The sequence below is a fragment of the Sus scrofa genome, chromosome 4 (assembly GCF_054392235.1).
Source record: "Sus scrofa isolate SSC_HxYL_T2T_F1_AM1 chromosome 4, Sscrofa_HxYL_maternal_Yorkshire_Landrace_v2.0, whole genome shotgun sequence".
NCBI classification, from domain to species: Eukaryota; Metazoa; Chordata; class Mammalia; order Artiodactyla; family Suidae; genus Sus; species Sus scrofa.
Genome location: NC_139386.1, coordinates 115,907,499 through 115,913,720, shown reverse-complemented (window position 1 = coordinate 115,913,720; position 6,222 = coordinate 115,907,499). Strand labels below are relative to the sequence as shown.

Below are 6,222 nucleotides of genomic sequence, written 5' to 3'. Positions count from 1 at the left end.
ACCCCTTCAGCCCGCCCTCCTGCGTCAGCCTCCTATTGGTTGGTCGGAGTTCCCGCCGAGGTGATTGGACTAACGCGCTCCCCCGCCAGGCCTCGGTTGGTCCTGGGCGAGCTGGGCAAAGGTCGCTCTTCCGGTTTAAATCGCGAGTGGTTGCTAGGGGCGCTCGGAGCTGAAGGCAGGTGCTGAGAGTTCGCTTTTTCGAGAATGTGTGACCACGTCCCAAGGTTGGCAACTGGGAGAACTTGTATAGAAAGTTGAGCTGACTGAACCCTTAGCTGGATAGTCTCCTCGCCGACTCCCGCAATCCCCGCCAGAGCACATGGGTCCCAGTCTCTCTTCGCCCTCTACCCTCCCGGCGTTTCTCAAGATCCCTGGCTCGTCCCGCTCCGGCGCGGATTTCCTCCAGGGCTCGACGTGAGAGGTGATGGGGTGCGCTACGGTGCATTCGGGCTCGTTTGTTGAGAAAAGTTAGTGAGGTTTAGTCAGTAGGAAAGCCTTCAAGCTTACGCACCGCACCATCAAGGTAATTTTCCCAGCATTTCCTTCCATTCCTCTCCCCCAACCCCTGCCCCCTGTACAGGTTTTCGACTTGGTGACCCAGAACTCTGAATCCTGGCTTCAAATTGTTCACTGCCTTTTTCTATTATTCATGAAGATTTAGCTGGCGATGCCATCTTTTTGTGTGTTTCTTGCTTCCCTTCCCTAAGGGTAGAAAAGCAACTTCATAGCTTCATAGCTATGAACAAATGAGTTATTTGCTCAGGAAAGCCAGTTAGGAAGTCATTTAGTGGGCAGTTTATGACTAAAAGAGAAACGCCAGCGTTCTGTTTCCGGTAATGAGACACCACTAGGCAAGGCCTCAACCTCTCCAGGCCTGTCTCTCTCAAGCGAAGTTCATAACTTGGCCCTAGATTAGGTTTGTAAATGACCAAGGCATTTCAGTGGTAGGGGTAATGTAGAAATAAGACATTTTGGGTATTGATATTTATTTTTCCCATCGTTTTATTTGCTACATTCTTGAGTTCACCAGGAATTTCATTTTGTGGTTCCCTAGCCAAAAGAAGTTTGACCCTGATAAAACTGAGGAGACACTCCAAGTGGCAATCCTCAAGGATCTGTTAGATTTCTGAGAAAAGAATTATATCCTTTAGGTTTCTGGTTAGCTCATGTGGCCTTACTATTGAAAAATGTTAGTTAAGTTCACTATGCTTGCTCTTTTGAAGTTCTTTTGAAATTACTGGGGAGTTCCCGTCCTAGCTTAGGGGTTAATGAATCTGACGAGCATCCATGAGGACGCAGGTTCAACCCCTGGCCTTGCTCAGTGGGTCAGGGATCTGGCGTTGCTGTGAGCTGTGGTATAGGTTGCAGACATGGCTTGGATCCTGCATTGCTGTGGCTGTAGTGTAGGTCAGCCACTACAGCTCCAATTCGCCCCTGGCCTGGGAACCTCCATATGCCTTGGGTGCGGCCCTAAGAAGCAAAAAAATAAAAAAAATTTAAAAAAAAGAAAGAAATTACTATGTAGGAACTCTATATATACCTACATAAACATTACCTATATACCTGTATAGGTACTCGAGCTTAATAATATTTCCTGAACATCCAGGGGTGCAAGGTGCTCTGCAGCCCATACTAGTATCAGATATGGTGGTGAATGTCTCACAAAATTACTTGAATGTAGACTTCTTCAGGTAAATGTGTTACCTGGAGAAAGGAAGCCACAGGTAGCTCTGATTGTGGCTAAGAAGAGAAATCTTGTTTTCTCCCAAAAAAGTGGATCATTATGGCATAAAAATCCAGCACCTAGTATAGTTTCTTGCCCATAATCAATTCCATTCAATAAATAATTGTTTCTTTAAAAATTGAACCAGGTGTTCCTCTGAACAAAAAAAAAATAATAAAGGAGCCATCGAAGACAGAAAGAAAAGAAATATGGTAAATCATAAGAGAAGGAGCTAGACTCAGAAACTGAGAAAAGTATGTAAGCTTCTTGGAGAGCGAGGCACATGTGTCCTGGAGCAAAATAAAGTGTGGCAGAATAGTCATGGTGGACTGGAGATGCTACCCAAATAAACCAGGAAGAACTGATCCCCGAACTGAATTCTTTATGTACCTGGAATTGTCTGACTTATAAATGACTGCACATGGCTAGTATGCTTCGTTGCTATAATGTTTGGGACTCCTCTGATGGGCAGCTTTGGCTGGAGGACTACTCATCACCCTAGCTTGGACTTTCTTCAAACTGTGCTACTCAGTCTTTTCTTATCCCTCTCCTTTGCAGGTGTCGCAGTTTGCATACTCTCCCACCTTCCCTTGCTCCCTTCCCTTTTATCTTTCACAGATAGTTCCCCTAAGAAATATCTTGCATGTCGTTATGGGATGAATTGTGTCCTCCCGAAAATTCACATGTTGAAGCCTTAAGTCCAGAATACCTCAGGATGTGACTGTATGTGGAGATGAGTCCTTTAAGGACGCAGTAAAGTTACAGTGAAGCTGTTAGAGTGAACACTAATCCAACTTGACTGATGTGCTTAGAAGAAGAAGAAATTTGGACACACAAGGAGACACCAGGGACACGTGCACAAAGAAAGGGCCACACGAGGACACTGCGAGAAGGTGGCCACCTGCAAGCCAAGAACAGAGGCCCCAGAAGAAACCAAACCTCTTGACACCTAGCATCTCCAGAGCTGTGAGAAATGATTTCTATTGTTTAAACCACCCAGTTTGTGGTATTTTGTTAGGGCAGTCCTAACGAATAATACCTATGTCAAATCCCCCACTGGCACTGCTTTTCAGAGGACCCAAACTAGTGCAAGTGGTGTTAGGAGAGGTCTAAGAAAACATAATAAATTGAGCTTTCGGGACTGGCACACTCACTACCTCATAAGCAAAGACGATGCTATCCTGAGTAGTACAGGGGCATGAGTAGTTCTAGCACAAGATGGTGAGCCAGTTGCTAAGTGACCTGGGAAAACATCCCAGTGGTGGAGAAAGCCCTTGCAGGTACACTTGGGCATGTGAAATATGAAGGAACATGCCTACAAAAATAGTGCCGCTAGCTGGTTACTGCTAAGTTGTATTGACTCTGAAGAGGGATAAGGAGAAAGCAAGGGTTCTCCCCTTGTTCATGGCTAAGTGTGAGAGACAGAGGGCCTCTTTAGTAGCTTACAAAGAAGCTTTTATCTCCCTACAGTGGAAGAGCTGACACAATTAAGCCACAGACGCAGGGTGGCTGACCCTCTATCATGATAGAGGCACAGAGCTCCAGAGACATTTAAATCTGCACCCAAAGCAGGTCAGAACTCTGGTTGAGAAAACCTGAAATCCTGAAACCAGGGACAGAACATCTGGATGACATCTGTAAGGGTGTTAGCTCTGCAAACCCTCATGAACTTTCCAGGTTGGCGGAGGTGGTTCACCTTTACGCAGCTGTAGGAAGAACTAGTACTTCCTACATTCTGAAAGACACTGCAGAGCCACTGCCCCACAAGCCAGTATAGAAGCTGTCCCTACCTCCTCTCCTGGATGCCAGGCCAGTAACTATGGAGTTAAAACCTAGCAAAACCCAGCTGAGAACATGATGGGCCTGTTAAAGGAGGAAAGATTATATACAAAGAGCTGTAAGAATTAGCATATACAGACCGAAGCCAGGGAAGCATCCTGCAATTGAATTTTGAGATTGCTTCAGCTGGAATATGAGACTAATCAGGAATTCACTGAATTGAGAGCACTTTTTTTTTTTTTTTTTTTTTTGGCTTTTTAGAGCCGCACCCGTGGTACATGAAGGTTCCCAGGCTAGGGGTCTAATTGGAGCTGTAGCTGCCGCCCTAAGCCACAGCCACAGCAATGCAGAATCTGAGCCATGTCTGCAGCCTACACCACAGCTCACGGCAACGCCGGATCCTTGACCCACTGAGCGAGGCCAGGGGTCGAACCCGCAACCTCATGGTTCCTAGTCGGATTTGTTTCCGCTGAGCCACCACAGGAACTCCAGGAGCACTTTCTTGAGGCATAGGATTTAATGTCCTGGCAAGAACTCTTGGGAATGAAAAAAACTCTCAGCTAGGGGGCATTTAGAAACCTAGAGAAAGTGATGGCCAGTGCTGAGTAAAGTAGAAATGTCTCTGTTGCCCTGGCATGTGTTAGAAGAATGAATAAAAAGACAGGGCAGTGGGCATTCAGGAATAGGTGAGTGAAGCCAGAAGACCCCTCAGAAGATCATATTCCGCAGGAAGGCCCCCAAAACATGCCGTTCACTGAGGCCATTAGAAATTCTCTGGTGAGGGGCCACAGCATCACCAAGAAGCTCTCTGCAGCCAGGGCTGACAAGAGAAACAGTCACAGAGCTGGGGCTCATTAGTAACTATGGGAAAGATATTGCCCTTCCCCCTAAGTAATAGAGACCAGATGGAGGCAGTCACCAGAAGCCAGGAGGCCACAATTATAAATACCAGCAACATCTAACAAGAGTGGCAGCCAAGGGGGCTTGACCCACAGGGACTTGTGGCGATGAATACAGAACTTGGCACCTCTGGGGGCAAGGTAAACCTCTACTACAACCAAGAAAAGCCAAAATGGAGAATCAGGAGCCTAAGGATGCCCACCCCCACCCCAAAATCATTATCCTTTGTTCAGTGTCCAGATCCAAGCCACTCTTAAGATCTGAAACCCATTGGTGTAAGAGGTGGCAGATCCTGCAGCACTGCAGCAAGTATACATGTAGTGGTTCTCCAGTCCTTCCCCAAAGAGATCTATGGCCATTGACTTTGATGACCATATACACTGAGGAAGAGAGAGAGCCAGAAAATTGAGGATGCTGGACTCAGAGTCTGAATTGACATCAGTATCCTGAGACCTAAAGCATTGTCATGGCCCCTATTAGAGCAGGGTCTAATGAGGGCCTTGTAGTAAATGGGGTCCTTTCTAAAGTCCAGAATGCAGTGGGTTCCTTGTATCTGTGGGCCCACCCAATGGTCATTTCTTTAGTTCCTGAGTGTGTAGTTTGAGTTGATACATTTGGGAGTTGGAGTAATACCCACATTAAATCCTTGACCTGTGTGAAGTAAGAATTATCATAGTGGGGAAGGCCAAGTGTAAATGCCTGAAAATGACCTTCCACCCCTGGCTAACATAGTCTGTTTAAAAAATCAATATCCCATACCAGGGGCATGATGGAAATTAGTGCCACCATTAAAGACCTAATGAACATGGGTGGAGGGAGGATGGTGCTTATCATATCTCCATTTGATTAGCCTGTCTGGCCCCTGCAGAAACTAGATGGATCCTGGAGAATGGATGTAAGCTTTAGCAAGTAACAGCCCTAATCCCACCTGCTGTGCTGGGCGTAGTATTGTTGCTAGAGCAGATTAATAAGGCATCGGAACATGGCATGTGGCCAATGATTTGTCGAATGAATTATTTTCCATTCTGATTAGAAAAGAGCATCAGGAATGGCTTATGTATGTGTGAGACAGATAGCAATATTCATTTACAGTTTTGCTGTAAAGATAGGTTAACTCTGCTCTTTGTCATCATATAGTCTAGAGAGATCTGTACCTCCTGGACATCTCAGAGAATATTACATTGGCCCGTTACATAAATGTTATTATAGTGGTCAGACAGCAGAAGCAAGAGGTGGCTAGTATGCTGGAGGCATTGGTAAGACCTATGCTCCAGAGAGTAGAAAAACGCTAAAAGTTTCGCAGATTTGCCACTTCAGTGAAGTCGCTGGTCAGAAGTGTGACAATATATCCTTCCAAGTAAAGGACAGATTTGCATCTGGCATTCCCTACCACAAAGAAGAATGTATGTACCAGGCTTGGTTGTCTCTCTCTGTTTTGGAGCAAATACATCCACACCTAGGAATACTGGTTTTTTGTTTGTTTGTCTTTTTATAGCTGCATCTGCAGCATATGGAGGTTCCCAGGCTAGGGGTCAAATTGGCACTGTAGCTGCCAGCCTACACCACAGCCACAGCAATGCAGGGTCTGAGCTGTGTCTGCGACCTACACCACTGCTCACTGCAACGCCAGATCCTCAACCCACTGAGCGAGGCCAGGAATCGAACCCACATGCTCAAGGATACTAATCAGGCTCATTAACCACTGAGCCAGGACTCGAACTCCTAGGAATACTGTTTTAACTCAGTACATCAGGTGACATTGAAGATTTCCAGCTTTAGGGCCCAGAATAGGAAAAGGGCTCTTCAGAAGGTCCAGGCAG

The 6,222-nt window shown here is 46.1% G+C and overlaps 1 protein-coding gene across 2 annotated transcripts in view; it reads left to right on the top strand.

Moving 5' to 3' along the window:
- The first annotated feature begins 137 nt into the window (after positions 1-137).
- SYPL2 (synaptophysin like 2) overlaps positions 138-6,222 on the top strand; it is a 47,479-nt gene continuing 41,394 nt past the window's right edge. For both annotated transcript variants that reach the window (XM_021090083.2, XM_085023746.1), the window contains exon 1: positions 138-523. The gene's annotated coding sequence lies outside the window, so the exon portion shown is untranslated. The remainder of the gene's footprint in view (positions 524-6,222) is intronic.